The 7927-nt window shown below is 37.4% G+C and overlaps 1 non-coding gene across 1 annotated transcript; it reads left to right on the top strand.

Annotated features, from left to right (window-relative positions):
• The first annotated feature begins 1371 nt into the window (after positions 1-1371).
• On the top strand, positions 1372-1475 carry LOC112764305 (small nucleolar RNA R71). Its single transcript, XR_003183098.1, has one exon. It is a non-coding gene; the product is annotated as a small nucleolar RNA R71 (small nucleolar RNA).
• Positions 1476-7927: the final 6452 nt, after the last annotated feature.

Raw genomic sequence — 7927 nt, forward strand, 5'->3', positions numbered from 1 at the left:
TTCCTTCCTAGTGTCTAGGATTATGAAATCAGCAGGGATGTAAAGGCCTTCAACCTTTACTAGCACGTCCTCTACTATTCCATAAGCTTGTCTCATTGACTTGTCTACCAATTGTAATGAGAACAAGGCAGGTTGTACCTCAATGATCCCTAGCTTCTCCATTACAGAGAATGGCATAGATTTATCCCTGACCCAGATCACATAGAGCTTTTTCAAAGCTCATGGTGCCTATGGTACAAGGTATTAGGAACTTGCCAGGATCTTGTCTCTTTTGAGGTAGTGTTTTCTGAATCCAAGTGTCCAGTTCACTAATGAGCAAGGGAGGTTCACTTTCCCAAGTCTCATTACCAAAACTTGGCATTCAGCTTCATGATAGCTCCTAAATATTGAGCAACTTGCTCTCCAGTCACATCTTCATCCTCTTCAGAGGATGAATAGTCTTCAGAGCTCATGAATGGCAGAAGGAGGTTTAATGGAATCTCTATGGTCTCTGTATGAGCCTCAGATTCCTCAGGATCCTTAATAGGAAACGCCTTCTTGCTTGAAGGACGTCCCAGGAGGTCTTCCTCACTAGGATTTTCGTCCTTCTCCTCCTAGTGCATTCGGCCACTTTGATTAAATCAATGGCCTTGCACTCTCCTTTTGGATTCTCTTCTGTATTACTTGTGAGAATACTGGAGGAGTTTCAATAACTTTCTTACTCAGCTGGCCCACTTGTGCCTCCAAATTTCTAATGGAGGATCTTGTTTCATTCATGAAACTGAAAGTGACCTTTGACAGATCAGAGACTATATTGGCTAAATTAGAAGTATTTTGTTCAGAGTTCTCTGTCTGTTGCTGAGAAGATGATGGATATGGCTTGCTATTGCTAGCCTATTGCGTCCACCATTGTTAAAGCCTTGTTGAGGCTTTTGTTGATCCTTCCAGGAGAAATTTGGATGATTTCTCCATGATGGGTTATAGGTGTTTCCATAAGGTTCACCCATGTAATTAACCTCTGCCATGGCAGGGTTCTCAGGATCATAAGCTTCTTCAGAAGCTGCCTCTCTAGTACTGTTGGATGCATGTTGCAATCCATTCAGATTTTGAGAAATCATGTTGACCTGTTGAGTCAACACTTTGTTCTGAGCCAATATGGCATTCAGAGCATCAATTTCAAGAACTCCTTTCTTCTGAGGTATCCCATTATTCACAGAATTCCTCTCAGAGGTATACATGAACTGGTTGTTTACAACCATGTCAATGAGTTCTTGTGCCTCTTCAGGCGTTTTCTTCAGGTGAATAGATCCACCTGCAGAATGGTCCAATGACATTTTCGAAAATTCAGAGAGACCATAATAGAATATATCTAACATGGTCCATTCTGAAAACATGTCAGATGGACATCTTTTGGTCAACTGCTTATATCTTTCCCAAGCTTCATAGAGGGATTCACCATCTTTTTGTTTGAAGGTTTGAACATCCACTCTTAGCTTGCTCAGCTTTTGAGGAGGAAAGAATTTATCCAAGAAGGCAGTGACTAGCTTCTCCCATGAGTCCAGGCTATCCTTAGGTTGTGAATCCAACCATATTCTAGCTCTGTCTCTTACAGCAAAGGGAAAAGCATGAGTCTGTAGACTTCAGGATCAACTCCATTCGTCTTTACAGTCTCACAGACTTGCAAGAATCAGTTAAAAACTGATAAGGATCTTCAGATGGAAGTCCATAAAACTTGCAGTTTTGTTGCATTAAGCAACTATTGAGGCTTAAGCTCAAAGTTATTGGCTCCAATGGCAGGAATGGAGATGCTTCTTCCATCAAGCTTGGACGTTGGCTTTGTGAAGTCACCAAGCATTCTCCTTGCATTATTATCATTATTATTTGCGGCTGCCATGTCCTTCTCCTGTTCAAAATTTCTAAAGGTTGTTTCTGGATTGTTGTAATTTAGCTTCTCTTAATTTTCTCTTCAGAGTCCTTTCAGGTTCTGGATCAACTTCAACAAGAGTGCCTTTTCCCTGTCCCTGCTCATAAGAAAGAGAGGAAAACAAGAAAAGAAAAAGGAATCCTCTATGTCACAGTATAGAGATTCCTTATGTTAGTAGAAGAAGAAGGGGTATAAGAAAGAAGAAGGATGGATTCGGATTTTAGATGAAGAGGGTGAAGAGAAGTGTTAGTAAATAATTAATTAAATAGAAGAAGAAAGAGAAAGAAATTTTCGAAAATAATTTTGAAAAAGAGGTTAGTAATTTTTGAAAATTAAAGATAAAATATAATTGAAATTAAAATTAAAACAAAAAGAATTTTTGAAAAAGAGAGGGAGAATTTTCGAAAATTAGAGAGGGAAAGTAGTTAGGTGGTTTTGAAAAAGATAAGAAACAAACAAAAAGTTAGTTAGTTGATTGAAAAAGATTTGAAATCAAATTTTGAAAAAGATAAGAGGATAAGAAGTAAGATAAATATTTTGAAATCAAAGTTTAAAAAAGATAAGATAAAAGATAAAAAGATAAGATAAAAATTTTAATAAAAAGATATTTTGAAAAGATTTAATTTTTAAAAAGACTTAACTAACAAGAAACTACAAGATAGATTCTAGAATTAAAGATTGAACCTTTCTTAACAAGAAAGTAACAAACTTCAAATTTTTGAACCAATCACATTAATTGTTAGCTAATTTTCGAAAATTTGATATAAAGATAAGAAAAAGATTTTGAAAATAATTTGAAAAAATTTTTAAATTTTCGAAAAATAGAAAAAATGAAAAAGATCTAATTTTTGAAAAAGATTTTGAAAAGATAAGATTTTTAAAATTGAAATTTTGACTTGACTTGTAAGAAACAACTAATTTTAAAAATTTTTGACCAAGTCAACCCAAAATTTCGAAATTTTGGAGGGAAATAAGGAAAAGATATTTTTTTGATTTTTGAATTTTTAAAGAAAAACACAAAAATGACCCAAAACATGAAAATTTTGGATCAAGACACAAGATGCATGCAAGAATGCTATGAATGTCAAGATGAACACCAAGAACACTTTGAAGATCATGATGAACATCAAGAACATTATTTTGAAAAATTTTTAATGCAAAGAAAACATGCAAGACACCAAACTTAGAAATTTTTAATGCACGGAAAATATGAATGCAAAAATGCACATGAAAAACAACAAAAGACACAAAACAAGAAATCATCAAGATCAAACAAGAAGACTTATCAAGAACAACTTGAAGATCATGAAGAACACTATGAATGCATGGGATTTTCGAAAAAATGCAAGAAAAATTTTAAAAACGTGCAATTGACACCAAACTTAAAAATTAACACAAGACTCAAACAAGAAACACAAAATATTTTTGATTTTTATGATTTTCTAATTTTTTTTGTATTTTTATTAATTTTTTTCGAAAATAAAGTTTGTAAAAACGAAAAATAAAAGAAAAAATTTTTTGAAAAAGATTTTGAAAAGAAAATTACCTAATCTGAGCAACAAGATGAACCGTCAGTTGTCCATACTCGAACAATCCCCGGCAACGGCGCCAAAAACTTGGTGGACGAAATTGTGATTTCTATCTTTTGAGCTTTAGCATATATTTACTCTTAGGGCACTGTTTATTCTCACAACTCCGTTCAACTAACCAGCAAGTGTACTGAGTCGTCCAAGTAATAAACCTTACGTGAGTAAGGGTCGAATCCACAGAGATTGTTGGTATGAAGCAAGCTATGGTCACCTTGTAAATCTCAGTCAGGTGAATTAAACATGATACTTGATTAGATTCAAAATAAAATAATAAAAGGAAATAATAAAAGGGATAGAATACTTATGCAGATTCATTGGTAGGAATTTCAGATAAGCGGATGGAGATGCTGTAGAGCCCAGGGACGCCTGCTCTCCTACTGCTTCTACTCAATCCTTCTTACTCCTTTCCATGGCAAGCTTTGTATAGGGGTTCACCATCAACTGTGGCTACTTTCTTCCTCTCGGGGAAATATCCTGTGCAGCTGTCACTCGCACAGCTAACCAGTCTGGAGGCATCACCCATGGCTGATGGCTACATCCCATCCTCGCAGTGAAAACTAATGCTCACGCACTCTGTCACAGTACGGCTAATCACCAGTTGGTTCCCTCCCCTACTGGAATAGAATCCCTCTTTTGCGTCTATCACTAACGCCCAGCAGGTTACAGGTTTGAAGCACGTCACAGTCATTCATTACCGGAATCCTACTCGGAATACCACAGACAAGGTTAGACTTTCCGGATTCCCAGGATCCTACTCGGAATACCACAGACAAGGTGAGACTTTCCGGATCCTCATAAATGCCGCCATCTATCTAGCTTATACCACGAAGATTCTGTTGGGGAATCTAAGAGATATACATTCAAGCTCTGTTGCATGTAGAACGGAAGTGGTTGTCAATCACTCACATTCATAAGTGAGAATAATAATGAGGGTAATCTGACTCATCACATTCATCATGTTCTTGGGTACGAATGAATATCTTGGAATAAGAATAAGAGAGATTTGAATAAAAGATAATAGAATTTCATTAATACTTGAGGTACAGCAGAGCTCCACACCCTTAATCTATGGTGTGCAGAAACTCCACCGTTGAAAATACATAAGTAAAGAGTTCAGGCATGGCCGAATGGCCAGCCCTCTCTAACGTGATCAATGATCTCCTAAGATGAAGAATAAAACAAAACTGAGACCAAAGATGTCTAATACAATAGATAAATGTCCTATATATACTAGACTAGCTACTAGGGTTTACATGAGTAAGTAATTGATGCATAAATCCACTTCCGGGGCCCACTTGGTGTATGCTTGGGCTGAGCTTGATCATTCCACGAGCTAAGGCATTTCTTGGCGTCAAACTTCAGGTTATGACGTGTTTTGGGCGTTCAACTCCGGATAATGACGTTTTTCTGGCGTTTAACTCCAGACAGCAGCGTGTACTTGGCGTTTAACGCCAAGTTACGTCGTCATTCTTCGAATAAAGTATGGACTATTATATATTGCTGGAAAGCCCTGGATGTCTACTTTCCAACGCCGTTGAGAGCGCGCCAATTGAAGTTCTGTAGCTCCAGAAAATCCATTTCGAGTGCAGGGAGGTCAGATTCCAACAGCATCAGCAGTCCTTTTGTCAGCCTTCTTCAGAGTTTTGCTCAAATCCCTCAATTTCAGTCAGAATTTACCTGAAATCACAGAAAAACACACAAACTCATAGTAAAGTCCAGAAATGTGAATTTAACATAAAAACTAATGAAAACATCCCTAAAAGTAGCTTAAACTTACTAAAAACTATATGAAAACAATGCCAAAAAGCGTATAAATTATCCGCTCATCACTGTTGTACCACTTTCGGCGTTGAACGCCCAGTAAGGACTCCCTTACTGGCGTTCAACACCAGGGATGGCTCTTCTTTGGGCATTGAATGCCTATTAAGGACTCCCTTACTGGCGTTCAACGCCAATGATGGTTCCTCTTTGGGCGTTGAACGCCTCGTAAGGATTTCATTATTGGCATTCAATGCCAGAGTATTGATGAGCGGATAATTTATACGCCTTTTGGCATTGTTTTTCGCATGTTTTTAGTATGATCTAGTTAGTTTTTAGTATATTTTTATTAGTTTTTAGCTAAAATTCACTTTTCTGGACTTTACTATGAGTTTGTGTGTTTTTCTGTGATTTCAGGTATTTTCTGGCTGAAATTGAGGGTCCTGAGCAAAAATCTGATTCCGAGACCAAAAAGGACTGCAGATGCTGTTGGATTCTGACCTCCCTGCACTCGAAGTGGATTTTCTGGAGCTACAGAAGCCCAATTGGCGCTCTCTCAACGGCGTTGGAAAGTAGACATCCTGGGCTTTCCAGCAATATATGATAGTCCATACTTTGTCCGAGATTTGATGGCCCAAACCGGCGTGGCAAAACAGCCTCAGAAATTCCAGCGTTTAACGCTGGAACTGGCATAAAACTTGGAGTTAAACGCCCAAACTGGCATGAAAGCTGGCGTTTAACTCCAGAAAAGGTCTCTACACGAAAATGCTTCATTGCTCAACCCAAGCACACACCAAGTGGGCCCGGAAGTGGATTTTTAAGTCATTTACTCATTTCTGTAGACCCTAGGCTACTAGTTTACTATTAATAGGATCTTTTGACATTGTATCTGTACCTCATGACACTTTACACGTTTCTCATTGTATTTTCTACAGCATGAGTCTCTAAACCCCATGGTTGGGGGTGAGGAGCTCTGCTGTGTCTTGATGGATTAATGCAATTTCTACTGTTTCTTATTCAATCATGCTTGCTTCCATTCTAAGATAATACTTGTTCTTAACCCGGATGAATGTGATGATCCGTGACAATCATCATCATTCTCAACTATGAACGCGTGCCTGACAACCACCTCCGTTCTACCTTAGATTAAGTAGTTATCTCTTGGGTTCTTTAATCGGAATCTTCGTGGTATAAGCTAGAATTGATGGCGGCATTCAAGAGAATCCGGAAGGTCTAAACCTTGTCTGTGGTATTCTGAGTAGGATTCAATGATTGAATGACTGTGACGTGCTTCAAACTCCTAGCAGGCGGGGTGTTAGTGACAGACGCAAAAGAATCGTTGGATTCTATTCTGGCCTGACCGAGAACCGACAGATGATTAGCCATGCTGTGACAGAGCATAGGAACATTTTCACTGAGAAGATGGGAGGTAGCCATTGACAACGGTGAAACCCTACATACAGCTTGCCATGGAAGGAGCCTTGCGTGTTTGATGAAGAAGACAGTAGGAAAGCAGAGATCCAGAAGATGGAGCATCTCCAAAACCTCAACCTATTCTCCATTACTGCAAAACAAGTAACCATTTCATGTTCTTTTGTTTTTCACAATCAATCCTGATAATTTCTGATATCCTGACTAAGATTTACAAGATAACCATAGCTTGCTTCAAGCCGACAATCTCCGTGGGATCGACCCTTGCTCACGCAAGGTATTACTTGGACGACCCAGTGCACTTGCTGGTTAGTTGTGCGGAGTTGCAAAAGTGTGATTGCAATTTCGTGCACCAAGTTTTTGGCGCCGTTGCCGGGGATTGTTCGAGTTTGGACAACTGACGGTTTATCTTGTTGCTTAGATTAGGACTGTTTTATTTTTGTTGGTTTAGAGTCTTTTAGTTGAGTCTAGTTTCATATTTTAAGTTTGGTGTCAATTGCATGCTTTTGTTTTTCTTTTAATTTTCGAATTTGCATGTTCTTAGTCCCTTTTTGATTCATAAAAATTCTAAGTTTGGTGTCCTCTTTGTGTTTTTTCCTTAAAAATTTTCGAAAATTAGTGTTTGATTTTCTAAAAATTTTAAGTTTGGTGTCTTTTTGTTGTTTTTCTCTTTCCTCTTTTCAAAAATCAAATCTTTTTCATAAAAATTTTTCAATCATATCTTTTTAATTGCTGTTTTCAAAATCTTTTTGATCAACTAATTGATTCAGTTCTCAATTTGCTTTGATCTTATTTTCTTTTTTATTTTCGAATTTTCACCTTAATTTTCTTTTGTTTTATTTTATTTTCTTTTTCGTTTAATTCAAAAATATATATATATATATATATATATATATATATATATATATATTTTATCCATCATGGACCTAAGTGGAATTGATCAGTCCAAAAGGACTCTGGGGTCATATGCCAACCCCATTACAACTGCATATGGGAGTAGCATATGTACACCTCCCATCAAAGCAAGCAGCTTTGAGCTAAATCCTCAACTCATTATCATAGTGCAGCAAAATTGCCAGTATTCCGGTCTTCCACAGGAAGAACCTACTGAGTTTCTGGCACAGTTCTTACAAATTGCTGACACAGTACATGATAAAGAGGTGGATCAGGATGTCTACAGACTATTACTGTTTCCATTTGCTGTAAAAGATCAGGCTAAAAGGTGGTTGAATAACCAACCTACAGC

The sequence above is a fragment of the Arachis hypogaea genome, chromosome 2 (assembly GCF_003086295.3).
Source record: "Arachis hypogaea cultivar Tifrunner chromosome 2, arahy.Tifrunner.gnm2.J5K5, whole genome shotgun sequence".
Taxonomy (NCBI): Eukaryota; Viridiplantae; Streptophyta; class Magnoliopsida; order Fabales; family Fabaceae; genus Arachis; species Arachis hypogaea.